This window comes from Pristiophorus japonicus, chromosome 5 (assembly GCF_044704955.1).
Source record: "Pristiophorus japonicus isolate sPriJap1 chromosome 5, sPriJap1.hap1, whole genome shotgun sequence".
NCBI lineage: Eukaryota > Metazoa > Chordata > Chondrichthyes > Pristiophoridae > Pristiophorus > Pristiophorus japonicus.
In genome coordinates, this window is record NC_091981.1 from 186420734 (window position 1) to 186439928 (window position 19195).

General features: G+C 45.3%; 1 protein-coding gene and 1 long non-coding RNA gene across 3 annotated transcripts in view; one reads left to right on the forward strand and one right to left on the reverse strand.

Annotated features, from left to right (window-relative positions):
• cobl (cordon-bleu WH2 repeat protein) overlaps nucleotides 1–19195 on the reverse strand; it is a 751655-nt gene that overhangs the window by 284318 nt on the left and 448142 nt on the right. The gene's annotated exons all lie outside the window — the stretch shown is intronic.
• The window catches only part of LOC139264546 (uncharacterized), a 40942-nt gene that overhangs the window by 16649 nt on the left and 5098 nt on the right, over nucleotides 1–19195 (forward strand). The gene's annotated exons all lie outside the window — the stretch shown is intronic.

Below are 19195 nucleotides of genomic sequence, written 5' to 3' on the forward strand. Positions count from 1 at the left end.
ATTGGCTATTTGTTTATAGGTAAAATACATTTATATTGTTAGAGTATCACAAAACTTCGATGTTGTGTCTTTCAGTGACTGTCTATGCACGTTTAGTTTTTAAAATTAAAATATTCTTCAATTCTATCATAGTTGGAAGCATATTTTCCTCTTAAGTGCATAAAAATTAGGGCAATTTTTATTTTTTACCACGTACATTGGTGCAAAATTAAAAGACAGTTATGAAACGAAAGAGTTAGTTTTCAATGCAAAGTATGTCTTTTGGTCCCTCATCTTTTGTGCAAGCTTAGATTTAAAACTTGACTTTCACTTACAAGAAAGCTGTTAAGAACACAAGAACATAAATAGGAGCAAGAATAGGCTCCTCGAGCCTGCTCCACCATTCAATAAGATCATGGCTGAACGTCTCCATCAACTCCACTTTCCCACCTGATCCCTATATCCCTTGATTCCCTTAAATTTCAAAAATCTATTCAACGACTGAGCATCCACAGCCCTCTGGGGTCGAGACTTCCAAAAATTTACAACCCGGAGTGAAGAAATTTCTCCTCATTCCCGTCCTAAATGGCCGACCCCTTATTCTGAGACTGTGACCCCTAATTCTAGACTCTCCAGCCAGTGGAAATAGCATCTCAGCATCTACCGCGTCAAACCCTCTAAGAATTTTATATGTTTCAATGAGACCACGTCTCATTTTTCTAAACTCCAGAGAATATCGGCCCATTTTATTCAATCCCTCCTCATAGGACACTCCTCTCATCCCAGGAATCAATCTAGTGTACCTTAGTTGCATCCCTTTTAAGGCAAATATATCCTTCCTTAACTAAGAAGACCAAAACTGTGTACAGTACTCCAGTGGTCTCACCAAAACCCTATTTCATTGCAGCAAGACTTCCTTACTGTTATACTTCAACCCCTTGCAATAAAGGCTAACATACCATTTGCCTTCTGAACTGCTTGCTGTACCTGCATGTTAACTTTCTGTGATTCGTGTACAAGTACACCTAAATCCCTCTGAACCCCAATATTTACTAGTCTCTCACCTTTAAAAAAATATTCTGCTTCCCATTTTCCTACTAAAGTGGATGATTTCACATTTTCCTGCATTATACTCCATCTGCAACCTTCTTGCCCAATCAGTTAACTGTTCTATATCGCTTTGTAGACTCTTTGCGTCCTTCTCACAGCTTACTTTCCCACCTAGCTTTGAATCGTGTATTACACTCGGTTCCCTTTTCTAAGTCATTGATAGAGATTGTAAATAGATGCGGCCCAAGCACTGATCCTTGCAGCACTCCATTAGTTACATCTTACTATCCATTTATTCCTATTCTGTTTTCAGTCCGATAACCAAACCTCAATTCACGCTAATATATTACCCCCAACCCCATGAGCCCTAATCCTGTGTAACAATCTCTTGTGTGGCACCTCATCGTATGCCTTCTGAAAATCTAAACATATCACATCCACTGGTTCCCCCTTATCTACCTTGCTAGTTACACCCTCAAAATACTCCAATAGATTTGTCAAACACTATTTCCCTTTGATAAAACAGTGTTGATTGTGCCTAATCATATTGTAATTTTACAAGTTCCCTGTTCCATTTACTGAATTAGTGTTGGTTACCAAAGAACACAGCAAGCCTTAGCAGTATAGCATTTCTGTTAACGTCCATTTTCAAGTTATTTTGTCTGAGCCTTTATACGTCCCCGTGTCCTGCACCATTCCTCAAATGTTAAAATGGAAAGACAACCTGCTACCTATGCTCTGCAATTCAGAGTTAGAAGCTACAACACACTTCCTGGGATGACTGGCCCACACTTTTATCCTCCCTCTTTGTGGGGAGCAACAACCTACATCCACTCAATGCCTTTCTTTGACAGCATGGCTCAGATCACACACACATACGATGTGGATATTTACACAGGACTTTGTGGCTAAAATTATTTTAACACTAACTCCGAGATCAGGTATAGAATAAATGAAAAGTAAAGTTCCCATATATTGAGTCTCAGCCCCGACCTCTTCTGCACCAGTGACATTTTTCCATTTTCCATATCAGTCATCCCATGACCCCGCAAATCAGATTGGCAATTTAGTTCCAATTAGTCTTTTCCATAAATCCTCAAAAACTCAGCAGTTTTGTGCCCATGCCCACTAATAATTTGATAGAGACCAGAAAAAAAATGTTCTGTGCAGGACACTCATGTTTAGCATGGGAGAATGTTATCTCATTAGTCTGGGTTGACTTTAACCCAGGTCACAGAGGTCATTAGCCAATGTCTAACCCTATGTAATATCCAATCCCCTAGCTGGTATTTGTTTACAAAAGAACACAACACCCAACACAACTTCAGCCAGAAATACTGAATTCCACTTTGTACTATACTTTCTGAATCCTCTTTTTAATTTCAGATTTTTATTAGTGTTACAAGAACTTCAATAAGCATTGCATTTGTATCATGATGCACTCAAAAATATATCTGCTGCATTAAAGCCTAAATCGACTATGTAATGCATTCCTTGCTCAAGGCTTCAAATGGTTTATCTCATGTTAATCCCTTGCTTTGTTAGTATTCATGTCACTTTAACTAGCAATTTTAGAGGATTTGTTTACAGTCATGGGTGTCACATCGGTGTCATGTGTGTACACCTTTCACAATTTTTTTGTACAATGCAAATTTTTCCTTTTCCGTTTACAATACAGTTTATATGGCTGATTAAGACCAGTTTTATCTGTATTATGCTGTTACGGATGACCATGTTTAGCCCCACCAAAAACAAGAACATAATTGGCTTCTCATTTAGTTGAAGTTCCATTGGCTAATTTAATGGTAATTTTCCTCAATATTGTCCAGCATTCCTTTCCATAAATATCCAAGGATCAAACATCCCCATGATATATAAATCACACCAGTCCTATCCTACCAATATCTGCTATAATCTTTAATAACTTCTAGTCCTGAGGAAGGGTTTAAGGCCTGATACAAAAATAACTCCTGTTTTTCCAAAGATGTTGCCTGATCTACTGAGTGTTTGCAGGTTTTGATGTTTTTATTTTCTGCTTTTCAGCATCTGTATATACTGATTTCTGTTATACCGGTCAATGTTTTGAGAATCTTGCACTCTTAACATACGATACTCTGAAATTTTAAAGTTTAACATTTAAAGACATAAAAAAGCTACTTTTAAAATAATAAAGTACACTACCCTCCATTTCAATCACATATAAAGTTTCAATAGAATGTGCAAGGAAAATCAGATCTTGTTTCTGTCCATCAACAGGCCTTGAGATTAAATTGCACTTCATTAGTGTTTTTCACAACACTGACAGCTGGTGGCTAAAAGAGACATTTCAGACCAAGCCACTACTGAATCTTTAAAATGCAAGATGCAACATTTGTGCTTTTTCCATGAAAATGAATGAATCCTGTGATGATCAGTTTAGTATACACTTTTACGGTTCTATGGCCTAGTTAATACCACTCCAAAAATAACTTGCTCTGTAAAGCACTTTGATCCACTGTCTCTGCTGACTAACCTCATCTCAAACCAGGCAACAGTCGGGCCACTACAACTGACCTCAGTTTTCCTTGGGTTAGGGAAAATGTGTAAGGAATCCTGCTCCTGATTGCTATCCAGCTACCAGTGTTGAAACTATGCATGCGTTGCCAATGGGATCGAACTTCACTGTGATTCTCCGTGCAGTCAACTAGCCAGCATGTAAACACCATCAGGTTTGCCCATGGAACCATACTTAAGAAAGGAGTCAGTAGTTTCATAAGAACATAAGACATAAGAAATAGGAGCAGGAGTAGGCCATTTGGCCTCGCGAGTCTGCTCCGCCATTCAATAAGATCATGGCTGATCTGATCATGGACTCAGCTGCACTTCCCTGCCCGCTCCCCATAACCCTTTACTCCCTTAGCACTCAAAAATCTGTCTATCTCCGCCTCGGTCAGAGAATTCCATAGATTTACAACCCTCAGAGAAGAAATTTCTCTTCATCTCAGTTTTAAATGGGCAGCCCTTATTCTAAGACTATGTCCCCTAGTTTTAGTTTCCCCTATGAGTGGAAATATCCTCTCTGCATCCACCTTGTTGAGCCCCCTCATTATCTTATAAGTTTCAATAAGATCACCTCTCATTCTTCTGAACGCCAATGTGTATAGGCTCAACCTTCTCAACCTATCCTCATAAGTCAACCACTGCATCTCCGGAATCAACCTAGTGAACCTCCTCTGAACAGCCTCCAATGCAAGTATATCCTTCCTTAAATACGGAGACCAAAACCAGGTGTGGTCTCACCAATACCCTGTACAGTTGTAGCAGGACTTCTCTGCTTTTATACTCTATCCCCCTTGCTATAAAGGCCAACATTCCATTTGTTTTCCTGATTACTAGCTGTACCTACATACTAACTTTTTGTGTTCCATCCACAAGGACCCCCAGGACTCTCTGTACTGCAGCACTTTGCAATTTTTTCCATTTAAGTTATAATTTGCTTTTCTATTATTTCTGTCAAAGTAGATAACCTCACATTTTCCCACATTATACTCCATCTGCCAAATTTTTGCCCACTCACTTAGCCTGTCTATATCTCTTTGCAGATTTTTTATGTCCTCCTCACAATTTGCTTTCCCACCTACCTTTATATCATCAGCAAACTTGTCTACCTTTCTCTCGGTCCCTTCATCCAAGTCATTAATATAGATTGTAAATAGTTGAGGACCCAGCACCGATCCTTACGGCACCCTACTTGTCAGTTTGCCAACCGGAAAATGACCCATTTATCTCGACTCTCTGCTTTCTGTTAGTTAACCAATCCTCTATCCATGCTAATATATTACCCCCAACCCCGTGAGCTTTTACCTTGTGCAGTAACCTTATATGTGGCATCTTATCGAATGCCTTCTGGAAATCCAAATACACCACATTCATTGGTTCCCCCTGATCCACCCTGCTCGTTACATGCTCAAAGAACTCCAGCAAATTTGTCAAACATGATTTCCCTTTCATAAAACCATGCTGACTCTGCTTGATTGAATCATGCTTTTCCAAATGTCCCGCTACTGCTTTCTTAATAATGGACTCCAGCATTTTCCCAACGACAGATGTGAGGCTAACTGGTCTATAGTTTCCTGCTTTCTGTCTGCCTCCTTTTTTAAATAGGGGCGTTATATTTGCAGTTTTCCAATCTGCTGGGACCGCCCCAGAATCCAGGGAATTTTGGTAGATTGCAACCAATGTATCCACTATCTCTGCAGCCACTTCTCTTAAGACCCTAAGGTGTAAGCCGTCAGGTCCAGGGAACTTGTCCACCTTTAGTCCCATTTTTAGTAAAAATATTGGAAGGAAAAATATCAGTGATAAATTGTGATACAACAAAAAGAACTGCAAACCAAGGGCCTTGGATGTTGCATTTGATTACAAATTAGTGTTTTGCCTCAGGGATCCACATTTTAATCCAGCCCAGGGGAGCTGATGACACGTGGTCACCATGTGTGCTAGTTCACCGAGAATTTGCCAGCTTATGTCATCAAGATGACGACTGAATGCCTGTAAGCGGCCACCTGGTCTGAAAAGCATGAAAACATCAAACATATCAACCAAAGGTCTCTTTCAGGATCAACCAACCAAGATAAACGTTGAGCAAAATGTTTCCTTGGCATGTAGTGGGACATGTCAAGGAAACATAGAACGCAAATGATCAATGTTCTTGCCCTCCAAGAAACCCATCTGCCTGAATCCAATCCATATCAGTTGCAGATCCATGGATTACACACGACAGCGTGCCAATATTAAGCGAAATATGATATGACCACATCTCCGGTCCAGCCTGATTACTGAAGCTGAAGAAATTCCGCCGGCAGACAGCTCATCGTTTTCCATCACAATCAGAGTGGGCAAGCTGACTGTCGTGAATGTCTATAATCTGCCGACGGAGACATGGCCAACCATGGACAACTAGAAGGGTGCTGACCTCCGATACCATCAATCAATCATAGGCAGTCCCTCGGAATCGAGGAAGACTTGTTTCCACTCTAAAAATGACTGAACAGGCCAATACGAGAACCACAGTCCCTGTCACAGAGGACAGATAGTCGTTGAGGGAAAGGGAGGGTGGTACTGGTTTGCCGCACACTCTTTCCGCTGCCTGCGCTTGATTTCTGCATGCTCTCGGCAATGAGACGCGAGATGCTCAGCACATTTTCTTCACTTAGGGCGGTCTTTGGCCAGGGACTCCCAGGTGTCGGTGGGGATGTTGCACTTTATCAGGGAGGCTTTGAGGGTGTCCTTGTAACGTTTCCTCTGCCCAGCATTGGCTCGCTTGCCATAAAGGAGTTCCGAATAGAGCGCTTGCTTTGGGAGCCTCGTGTCTGGCATGCGAACAATGTGGCCTGCCCAGCGGAGCTGATCAAATGTGGTCAGTGCTTCAATGCAGGGGAGTTTGGCCTGGTCGAGGACGTTAATGTTAGTGCATCTGTCCTCCCAGGGGATTTGTAGGATCTTGCGGAGGCATCGTTGGTGGTATTTCTCCAGAGACTTGAGGTGTCTACTGTACATGGCCCATGTCTCTGAGCCATACAGGAGGGCAGGTGCCAGATTTGAGGGCCTGGTCTTCAAACACTCTTTTCCTCAGGAGGCCTGAAGGCTGCACGAGCGCACTGGAGGCGGTGTTGAATCTTGTCGTCAATGTCTGCTCTTGTTGATAAGAGGCTCCCGAGGTACGGGAAATGGTCCATGTTGTCCAGGGCCGCGCCGTAGATTTTGATGACTGGGGGGCAGTGCTGTGCGGAGGGAACAGGCTGGTGGAGGACCTTTGTCTTACGAATGTTTAGAGTAAGGTACATGCTTTCATACGCCTCAGTAAATACGTCGGCTATGTCCTGGAGTTCAGCCTCTGTATGTGCGCAGACGCAGGTGTCGTCCGTGTACTGTAGCTCGATGACAGAGGTTAGGGTGGTCTTGGACCTGGCCTGGAGACGGCGAAGGTTGAACAGGTTCCCACTGGTTCTGTAGTTTAGTTCCACTCCAGCGGGGAGCTTGTTGACTGTGAGGTGGAGCATGGCAGCGAGGAAGATTGAGAAGAGGGTTAGGGCAATGACGCAGCCCTGTTTGACCCCGGTCCGGACGTGGATTGGGTCTGTAATGGAGCCGTTGGTAAGAATCACAGCCTGCATGTCGCCGTAGAGCAGGCGGAGGATGGTGACAAACTTTTGGGGGCATCCGAAATGGAGGAGGACGCTCCACAGACCCTCGCGGTTGACAGTGTCAAAAGCCTTTGTTAGGTCGAAGAAGGCTGTTCCCTGCATTTGTCCTGCAGCTGTCACGCTGTAAAAATCACATCCGTTGTGTCCCGTAGGGGACGAAATCCGCACTGTAACTCCAGGAGGAGCTCCTCAGCTACAGGGAGAAGACGGTTGAGGGGGACTCTAGCGACAATTTTCCCAGTGGCTGATAATAGGGAAATTCATCTGTTGTTGCCGTAGTCAGACTTGTCCCCTTTTTTAAAGATGGTCATGATCACTGCATCTCTGAGATCTCCCGGCATGCTCTCCTCCCTCCAGATGGGGGAGATGAGGTCATGTATTCTCGCCAACAGTGCCTCTCCGCCATACTTCAGTGCCTCAGTGGGGATTCCATCCGCTCCTGTAGCCTTGTTGTGCTTAAGCTGTCTTATGGCTTTTTCTATCTCGTGCAGTTCTGGGGTTTTACTGAGGTGGTGGCGGGTAGCATGCTGCGGGATGGGCTCGAGAACACTCGAGTCAAAGGCAGAGTCTCGATTGAGGAAATTTTCAAAATGCTCCTTCCAGCGGGCCTTGACTGCCTAGGTGTCCTTGATGAGTGTTTCCCCATTCCTGGCCAGCAGTGAGGTGGGGCCTTGGCTGTTTGGACTGTAGGTAGCCTTGACTGCGATGAAGAATCCTCGCACATCATGACTGTAGGCCAGCTGTTGTATCTCCTGTGCTTTCTCCATCCACCACCTGTTCTTTAGGTCCCGGGTTTTTTGTTGGACCTCAGCCGTGTGCCGTCTGTAATGCTGCTTTGCTGCTCCCGAGTTGGGTTGTTGTTTAAGGCTCAGAAATGCCCTTTGCTTGCAATCTATTAATTGTTGGATCTCCTGGTCATTCTCATCAAACTAGTCCTGGTGTTTTCTGGTTGAGTGACCAAGCTCTCTTCGCAGGCACTGGTTATGGAGGCCTAGAGGACAGACCAAGCGTTGTGGGCATTCTGCGTCTCGGGGTCATCAAGGCACGTCATGTTATCTGTGAGGTGCTGACTGTATAGGGATCTCTTAGCTGGGTCTTTAAGTGCCCCGACATTGAACTTTTTGCGGCACTGCTTCTGCTGCCATCTCCGCTTTGGGGCTATGTTGATGTCATTGATGGATCAGATTAGGCGGTGGTCCGTCCAGCAGTCGTCAGCTCCCATCATGGCATGGGTGATCCTCACATCCTTGCGATCCCTGGCTCGGACAATGACATAGTCGAGCAGGTGCCAGTGTTTGGAGCGAGGGTGTTGCCACGATGCCTTGTATTTATCCCTCTGGCGGAACAAGGTGTTGGTGATAACAAGTTCACAAGACATTTTGTCAGTAGGGTACCGCTGGAGTTGCCGTTTCCTACCCCCTCTCTGCCAATCATGCCTCCTTAGAGGGCTGTGTCCTTGCCGACCCTGGCGTTGAAGTCACCGAGGAGGATCAGTTTGTCATCCGAAGGGACGCGGAACAGGACCAAACATGGGTTTACTATGCCAAACAGCCTGCTGGTGGAAGGAATACTCACCGGACCTCTGTTTTACGACCGGTGACAGCACCTGCTCACAGAAAATTCTCAAGAACCTGCCCCGTTTACAACACCGACCCAACATCATACATGTAGGGATCGAGGTGCCAATAGTTACCGAAGTCCCAAAACCAAGATGAAACTTGCGCAAGGCTTCAGGGCCCACCTACACAAGCATCGTCAAGGACACAATCCAGAGAATACCGCTGCCTCTAAACAACGACAACCGTTTTGCTCAACTGCTGACAGTTGTGGCCACCAGAAGCATCCTGCGCGGCTACAGGAAAAAATACGTGTCATGCTGGTCGGAGGAAGGTGAGAGACTGCTGGCAGAGTTCAACGTCACTTCAAAGAGCCGAATACAGCAACAGCACTTATGGATTCCCCGATACGAAAGCCGATTAGTGCGACGGCGAGAAACCACCGAAAACCTGGATTTTTCACACTCCAGCAGGAAACCTGGAACTTGCTCCGCCTGCTTGTCGCCACCTCACTGCCCCCACAGGTCCAAAGGTCAGGGCAGATGCCAATGCAGTCCGCCTCCTAACCAACTCAAAGGCATCAACTACCACTGGAACAAACGCAGAGTGAAAAAGCTGCTTAAGCTCTCTTTGCAAAAAGCCACTCTGAACACCATCTTTTCGGTGGCCTTCACCACCGAAGAGGTGGACACAGCACTGACTGCCATCATCTGGGAAGACCGCCAGGATCGATAGCATCTGCCCAGAATTCCTTATGAACCAGGGCCCAAATGGACGGATGTGGCTTCCCAAACTCGCCTCCAACATCATTGACACTGGGATAATCCCAGAAGTCCGCTGCCATTCCAAAGTCGTTGCCATCCTGAAGCCAGGAAGACCAGCCAACTATCTCAAAAGCTACTGCTCCATTGCCCTTCTGTCTATGGTCGACGAGATGGTCAAATGACTCGTCCTCCCAAAATGATCGGATGGGCTTGAGAGAGGGAAGAAGCTGCTCTGACCAGGTTCTTGCACTCACCACCAACATTCAGACAGGGTTCCAGAAGCAGCTGAAGACTGGAGCTGCCTTCATAGACTTGTCATTGGCATATGACATTGTCTGGCACGAAGGCCTACTACTGAAGCTTTCAATAATCATCCAGTGCTGCAATACTCTCAGGCTTATCAACACCCTAACAAGCAACCATAGGTTCCGCATCTATCTTCGTGACGAGACCAGCTGAACACGGATGCTGCCACAGGCATCGGTGCTTGCACCAATCTTTTTCAACATCCCCTGGACCTGATGGCTTGCATCCTAGGGTCTTAAGAGAAGTAGCGGCAGAGATAGTGGATGCATTGGTTATAATTTACCAACATTCCCTGGATTCTGGGGAGGTCCCAGCAGATTGGAAAACTGCAAATGTAATGCCCATATTTAAAAAAGGAGGCAGACAAAAAGCAGGAAACTATAGGCCAGTTAGACTAACATCTGTGGTTGGGAAGATGTTGGAGTCCATTATTAAAGAAGCAGTAGCAGGACATTTGGAGAAGCAAAATTCGGTCAGGCAGAGTCAGCATGGATTTATGAAGGAGAAATCATGTTTGACAAATTTGCTCGAATTCTTTGAGGTTGTAACAAACAGGGTGTGTAAAGGGGAACCAGTGGATGTGGCTCGAGGGGCCGTATGGCCTACTCCTACTCCTATTTCTTATGTTCTTATACGGTGGACATGACCTGCACCAAATTCCGCAAGTTCACCTATGCCAATGACATAGCACTGTTGACGCAGGCATCAAAGCTAGATGAAGCCAATAGGATGCTCACGAACGACCTGGACCTACTGGAATGCTACTTCCGGATCTGGTGCCTCCACCCCAATCCAGAGAAGACAGTTGTGTCGGCGTTCCATCTGAACAACAATGCCTCCGGGAAAGAACTCAACGTTTCTTTCTGTAGAAGGCGATTTACCCATGAACCCCACCCAAAATACGTGGACAACACCCTGGAGAGGATTCTCACCTATCGGCCTCATCTCACCAACAGTGGCCACAAAGTAAAAACCAGGGTGAACCTGGTCCGCAAACTCGCTGGAACGTCATGGGGGAGCACAGTCAGAACACTTCGCACCACAACAGAGGTCCTAGTCTACTCTGCTGTAGAATACTGTTCTGCCTCATGGTTCTGTAGCTACCACACAAAGATTGTGACATGCAGCTAAATGCCGCCATGAGGTCGGTATCAGTGCCACTGAAGTCCACTGCAACTGAGGGACGCTCGGTGCTGTCATTCACTGCAATGTGAGATGCAGTACTCTGTGAGATGAAAAAAATCATCAGCAACATCGAGCTTTCCATTCATGAAAACTTAAAACACCCACCATGAAAGCGCTTAAAATCGCGCCAGCCATTCTGGTAAACAGCAACCAATATTCATGCAGTTGGTATCAAACCACTATCCAGATGGTCAGAATTGTGGGACGCATGCAACATAAAGAACCAACAGCTCATCACTGACGCAACAACAGGATACAGTAGACAGTGCTCAACCGAATCCACACAGGGCACGGACAATGCTGCCACTTGCTCCACAAGTGGAAGATGAGGGACGACCCGAAGTGCGACTGTGGCCATGAGTTCCAGACCATAGAACACATCACATCAACCTGCCCACTAAGATCTATTGAGGGAGGCACCTCATTTCTCCAATCTGCATCTCAGAAGACCAACAAATGGATAGCCAAACCTGACACCCCATTATAAGCTTTGCCTATCCTACGAAAGTAGTATCCAGCTCAGAGTGATGCTATGAAACTCATCTGTCAGCTGTCTGTAAGTGTATATGAGAGTTCACAGGTACTTAATGTTCACACCAGGAGGGTAATTTTAACTTGCCATGGCGGATGGAGGGGTTAAAAAGAAACCGGGCAACCAGACCCACTTCTGGTTTTAACTGAGGCGGGTTGTGAGGTGGGTGACCAACCCGCTCTCAGGAAGCGGGTCGGTCACTAAAATATTTTAAGGAGGTTACATGCCTCCAATTTAGCTTATCTTTTAGTTGATTTTACGGTCCTCAGGAAACCTGGCAGCTGAATAGAGGCGTGAAGGGCCAAATCCAAAGTGCCATTACAGCACTACTTGTGAGCCACGAAGAGCAGGAATGCTTACCCCAATGACCCACCAAGCTTACCTGCATGCAATCGGACCTCCACGATCGGCTGACCACCACGCCACCCGCAATGGCGACTCCGCCGCCGCCGCCCCCCCACATGTTGGTCTTATATTTGCTCCTCTCCTTGGCTACTTTCCCACCCGATAGATAGCCAGATTGTCAATCTGGCTGGCTGCGGCAAGGAAATCTGTGTAAAAGATTTAAAACAGGTCCTGCCGAATTGGGAAACCTATACTTCCAGGTTTACCAGCCGCAAATCCTCCTCCTCACCACACCCCTACTCCTACTCCTTTCCAGACTCAGATATTATCGGGGCCTATGGGCTCAATTTTCCCCAATGCTTTTTGGCGTATTGCCAGAGTTACGCCAGTTTTTTCTGGTCCCAACTACTCCAAAAAAATAAGTACCAAGTTTCCCCATTCTATTTTTTGAAATTGGCACCGCGCAGCCTGTCCTGTAGCTTCAGGGAGGGTGGAGCCTAATGTCTGCGCCGCAAAAATGATGCTACCGCTTTTGCACATGCGCGAAAAAAAGAGGACGTTTTTGACATGTTTGCCCATGCCCAGTTCAGCTTCCGGTCTGCATTCGGCCATTTTTAAAGAATCAGTTGTATGTGAGAACTTTAATTCTCATTGGAAAAATCAGAGCTGCAATACAAGATGCAATGTGGCTCAAGGACCAAGAATTTCTTGCAGGATAAAGTGGAGGCACTGGTAACTGCAATTGAGGCCAGATGGCACAAGCTGGACACCAGCAGAAGTCACATAAAAGTTTCACCAAAAGAAATGAAGAAACGCTGGAACCAACTTGTGCAATGGTGACCACCCCGAGGTCTAGAGGCCAGTGCAAAAAGTGGCAGGACCTTAGTTAGTGTAAGTAATATTTTCATTTATTCAATGGAACTGCAACTGTAAATGTGACCAGCTGCAAATGTCTCATCCAGTAGAAAGACACCCTCCCTAAAAAGTTGTATTTTCATCTTTGCAGAGAAAGGTGGCACACAACAAACGGGAAAGAACTCGAACAGGAGGAGGCCCGGCAAACCTGCACCCACTGACACCCTTGGAAGAGAGGGTCGCTGCTTTAATGGGTCCTGCTGGAGAAAAGCAACCACCACTGCACAAGCTGGGCCCACACTTGAGGGAGAGGGTAAGTCCTGCAAATTCCAGTCTGGATTTGCTAAATGTTAAGTACTGTGCGGACTAGCCATGCTTTGATTCATCAGGACGTCTCCATCAGCTACGCTTCGGTTGATGCAACGTGCTTTCTATCATTCATCGTGCTCCTTCAAATCAGCCTGTTGCCTGCGCTGTGTGAGCCTACTCGTGCCACCCACCCTGCCTCCTCCTCTGCTGTGAACTATTTGTCTGTTCGGTTATATTTTGCATAACTTGAGGCCAACCCTGACGATGCAGAAGAAGATTCAGACACGGACAAGCCTGAAGAGAACATCTTCCAATCCCACCTTCCAGACCAAGAGCATGGGGGTGAGGGGGAGGGGATGAATGAAGCTCCCACTGTTATACACACTTTGGAGGAGGTGCAGATGCCTCCCATTGAGGTGCCAACCCCTTTTCTGAGTGGTAGGGTGTTGCTGGGACATTCCATGGTTTCCCACCATCCGAGGCTGCGGGTCCCAGTGGGATGCAGCGAGGCACACCCAGGCCTCACCGTCCGAGGCTGCGAGTCCCAATGGGATGCAGAGAGGTACTCCCAGGGCCCCACCATCCGAGGCTGTGGTCCCAGTGGGATGCAACAAGGCACACCCAGGGTGAGGAGTGGAGGGAGAGCTCGACAGCGCTCTCCTGAGGTGCAGGATCTAACAGATGTGATTCAGGTGATGGCAATGAGTGCGGAGAGCATTGACTTTACGCGATCACTCCTGGGCACCAGTAGTGGGGTGGGTGATGAGGTATCGGAACTGTCGGGAGAAGTAACAACACTCTCATGAGAAATGGGAACACTGTCTGGGAACATGAGGCAGGGAATGTCTCAGGCAGCAGATACAATGTCGGTGCACATGAGGGAGGGAATGTCGCAGGTAGCTGATGTGCTGTCAGGGCACATGAGGGAGGACCTGTCACAGGTAGCTGAGACACTGTCGGCGAACATGAGGGAGGGAATGTTGCAGGTAGTTGACACACCGTCAGGGCACGAGGGAGGGAATGTTGGAGTTAGCTGCTGCAATAAGGGAACACGCCCAGACCCTGCAGCCATTGACAGAATCAACTGCCACTCCCACTCCAATCCCCAGACCAACCTCTGAAGAATCCCAAGCCGGGCCTTCCACATGACCAGCTGCCCGCCCCCCCCCACCAAGAAGTGCGCATTGCCCAAGATGTTTGAAAGAATAAGCTTGGTACCAACCCGAGAAACACTGCGCCACCGCCTGCGGGCAGGGGTGGAGTCAACAAGACCAAGCGCAGCAGACAGTCTTAGAATAAGGTGGAGCAGAGATGAGTGCAGCCTTTCTTTACTGCTATTGTTGTTATTATTATTGTTGTTCTCCAATTAAAAGTTTTTTGTAAGTTACGTAAATTTACAAGTTTAAAAGTTAGTAAGTGATCTTAAAGTTTTTAAGTGATCTTAGAGTTTGTAAGTGAACTTAACTGAAAACTTTAAAGTTTGATACAAGAATATTTTAATTAAAGTTAAGTACAAACAAATGTTTGTTAAACTTTTGAATAAAATATATTTTACATTAAATCTGAATCATTTTCATTATTTGTTTCATTATTAACACAACTTTTTGAAGTAAAGAAGAATCATTTCCATTATTTGTTGCATTAATACAACACAACATTACAGAACAAGTCCAAATCGTAAACATGTTCCATTTGGAATAGTTGCCGCTGAGCCTTCCAGCAGCAAAGCATTCACAGATGAGCTGCTGGTGCAAGGCTCGAGCAATCATTAATGGGGCACGATGGCCCGCCCTCTTCCGCCGTCGTGCTCCGAGTTCAGGTAGTTGCATGGCTTCTCGTCCTCCTCCTCCTCGTCATCTGCATCTTTTTCCTCATCATCAGCCACTCTCACCTCAGGTGGGTCTTCTACTAGCAGCTGCTGCTGCCTCATGTTGGCTGAGTTATGCAGCATGCAGCACACAACAGTGAACTGACTGACAATCTCAGAGGAGTATTGCAAGCAGCCTCCGGAATGGTCCAGGCATCGGAAACGCTGTTTGAAGATGCCAATGGTTCTCTCTATTATGCTGTGCGTCGCAATGTGCGACATATTGTATTCCCGGTCAGCTTCCATCCGGGTTACGCGTAGGAGCGTCATGAGCCAGTTGGTGAGGCCGTACCCTTTGTCTCCCAGCTCTGCCCTTCTGGCTGCTGCTGAAACATGGCAGATATAGTGTTCTCATGTAGGATGAACGCATCATGGGTGCTCCCAGGGTATCTCGCATCAACTGACATGATGTGATGCATGTCGTCATACACGAGTTGCACATTAACGGAGTGGAAGCTTTTTCTGTTCCTATACATCTCGGAATCCTCCAAAGGTGCTCGCAAGACGATGTGGGTACAAGCCCACAGCCCTTTCACGCATTGCCTGGGCAGTCATGGGGAACTTTATGTACTCATTCCTGTGGGCACATGGTGCAGCAGTCACCTGCCGAATGCAGATATATGTGTTGCATGTTGAGAAATGGCACACACATCCCCAGTTGAGGCCTGGAACAATCCAGATGCATATAATGAAAGTGTAGCTGTAACCTTCACTTCAACTGACAAAGCAGTCCTCCTGACGTTTCAAGGTTGCAACTCTGCTTTTATTAACTCTCAGATCTAAGTTACAACTTCTTTGCGGAAATGCAGCCTTCTCACACAGTCTGCATCACTCAGGTGCAGGTATGAACACCTGTCTTGATATACCCAACATGGGTAAGGCCTCCTGCCCATCATCCTACATGCTTTGAAGTTCCTCATGCGATGACGTCGAATCAATTGTCTCCTCCGCAGCACTATCATGCAGAAGGCTGGTATTGTCAGTATCACCCCCATGATTAAATTGTATTTTTGTAAGAAGCTCAAAACGGTAGGCAGGACAAGCTTCTTTGTTGTCTCTCTCTGCAAGGTCGTGCCATAGTATGGACCACACCCAGGTCTGAGCATGCGGAATGGGCTTGCTTAGAGCGGGAACCCCCCCCGGGCTTCATTTGATGCTGCTTAACATAAGGGTTCTATCCCTTCAGTTTGGCTTCCACCCGCCACTCCCCCCAACCCCACGAACTTTACTTGATGCTGCTTGCTGCAGAGTGGCATAGTGTAAGGCTTCTCATGCCTTCAGTTCGGCTTCCACACTCCCGCACCCACCCCCCGGGCTTCTTTTGAAGCCGAGCCCCGAGTCCCTGTGTCCGGGCGATTCCGCTGGCCGACACTCTGACCCTCGAGCCCGGTTTAGAGACGTTCGGTGGTGGCGTGGCACTTAAAAAAATCCAAACTTAAAGAATTGCATGAAACTTCCATTTTCTGCGTTTTCAGTTGGAAAAATTTAAGCTTGATGATGCATATTTATGTGTTCTTGACCCCCTCCAAAACTTCGCCTGAAAACAATGGCGTCTTTCTGCACCAATTTTTTGATGTGCGCTGGTTTTTCTTAAGTTTCCAGAAGGATTTTTGGGTGTGGTCACATACTCCGTCCTAGAATTGTAAGTTGGCCAAACTTGCAGAATTGTGAAAAACCTGTGCCGACATCAGGTTACGCCCGCTATGACGCAAAAAAAAAAACAAACCTAAAAAAATCACAACTAGCTGAGTTACACTGGCGCACAATCTTTGGGGAAACTTGAATTTTTAAATTTAGGCCAAAAAAATGGCACAAATCACTGGGGAAAATTGTGCCCTATATATCCAAAGTATTGTTTGTCATTACCCAATACAACATCCCTCATGTTCATGAGCACGGAAATTCACATAAACTGAGCAAGAACAGTTTAATAAACAATAGGATTACAGGACAAATACACTTCACAACATGTTACTTGTGAGGTGTAATTTAGTTCAATATGAGCATTGCTGAAATAAACCATTTTTAAGGGTTCTTCCGGCTTGGTGAATAGGTGAATTCTTTACACTGTTTAACAGTCCATTGTGAATAAATATTAACCTAAATCAAGCACTCAAGCTGCACAAATCCAATGGATGTTCAGATCTTACAATGCTGGGACCTTGGAATACTGAATGTTAAGAAATAACTGGCACTGAATTAAAACCTCATCAGAACAAAAATGTACATAGTGCAAAGGCTCAAGAACAGAAACAAATCTTTTAAATTTTATTTCTGTACCAAAGACCTGTATGAATGAAAAGTTAATACTGAACAAATTTAGACACATTAAGAAAATGTACTCTTGCACGTGCAATAACATTCTCACTTAGGAGAAGTTCTGCAGGACACACTCCATGAAAATAAACCTTCTGTTCCTTCAACCATGTTTTTATACGTTAAGCAGTTTAGGAAGAAATTCCATTGGATTAGTGAAAAAAAGAGTGTACAGTACCTCTTGAATCATCAGGTTATGAAAAAGAAACAGTTGTAGATGTAAAGTAGCATCAAAAAGTTTTAACATGAATCACAAGAAATATGGTTGGACAAATACAGTTTCTGGGAATTTCTCTTGGAACAAAGCAATCAGGGCATAAGAGCTCCAGGTCTCATTTGTTTCTAAAATCTTAGTAATCCTTAGTTACATGTGGATACATTGCAAAACAGTATTCTGGATGTACACCATGAATATGCACATGCAATTTCACACCTAACCATTTAAGTACTTCTGTAGTCCAGGACTGAAATGTTCATTATTCAATTCAGAATGTAACCACAAAAAATATAATTAAGACCCATATAGTATAAGATCATTTTAACTTATGCAAGAAGTATACAATTTCACCCATCATGATGCTATCCATAGTATCTGTTTATCTGATATGGATTTGTGCATCTGGTATAGATATGATTCCATATTATATCACAATGTCCGAACAAATGAGTATTGTTATAAGCATGAAGGATGGGATGTTAAAGAATACAATCAGGGGCAGGGCATTAGCCGCCTACTGAGCAAGTCATTGTGTACCCTAGTAGATCCAACATGGGGAAGAAAACAGATGAAAATTGGGGGCAAAAAAATTAAGTTAAGAAAACATAGAATGAGAAAACAATGCTTGAACCCTCAAGCCCACCAGTTCCAAGGACCATGTACAATCCCCACACACGCCCTCTACCTCATCTATTTAATCTTGAGGGAAGGGTCTGCAAATTTTCTCCTTTCCTCCGACAAAGGCAAGTCAAGCAAAGTTAGGTAACATTACACTCTACATTATAGTCATTTTTAACCAGTTTCCTTATACAGCAGATAGCCCCAGCAGTTCAGGAACAAAGACCACCATCTTCCAAATCTAGTATATTATCTGTATATATCCTTATTTCTCCCTCTCAACTGCTCAATGCCACCATCTTAAGGATCGAATTCTCCAATGATCTTCTCACCAAACTTCTGACCTCCACTCTTAAAACTTAAGCTGATCCAGAACTCAACAGCCTGAATCTTCTCGTTTACAACATTCTGCACATGCATCACCCCCATCCTTGCACAACTACCCTGACCAACTCCTGTAGTGATGGTGGCCTCTAAGGACCACGGCCATCTTCCTTTGCATCAGGTATAATTCCAGCCACTGAAAGATTTCCTCTGACCCCCATTGACTTCAGTTTGGTAGGGAACCCTGGTGTGATACTCAATCGAATGCTACCTTGATGTTCACAGCAGTTGCTCTTCCCTCCTCTGGCATTCAACTCTTGCAGCAATGTCTGGATCAGGCTGTGATGTCTGGAGCCGAGTACTTCTGGCGAAACCCAAACCAAGCACTGGTGAACAGGGTGGTAATTGATTGGGTTAGATTTATCCTGCTTTTTGAGGATAGCACATATCTGGGCAAGCTTCCACACTGTCAAGTGGATGCCAATGTCACAGCTGTACTGGAACAGCCGTGCTATGGAGAGAGTTATGGCACCAAGAAAACTTTGTTTAAGAGGAGAAAATATTCCAAAAAACTTCAAATTGTCTCATCATAAAAAATATATGTGGCACAGAGCCTATGCATAAGCAATACATAACCTAAAAAAAAACAAGCTAACAGGTACTTAATGGAGCTGCTTGTCAGTATAAACAACAGAGCCCCAATGCATCTGGATGAATGCTTTCAGAGAGCTGGAACTTCATTATGATTCAAGTTTTCAGCATAAATAAGTTTTTTCCACTTTGGTTA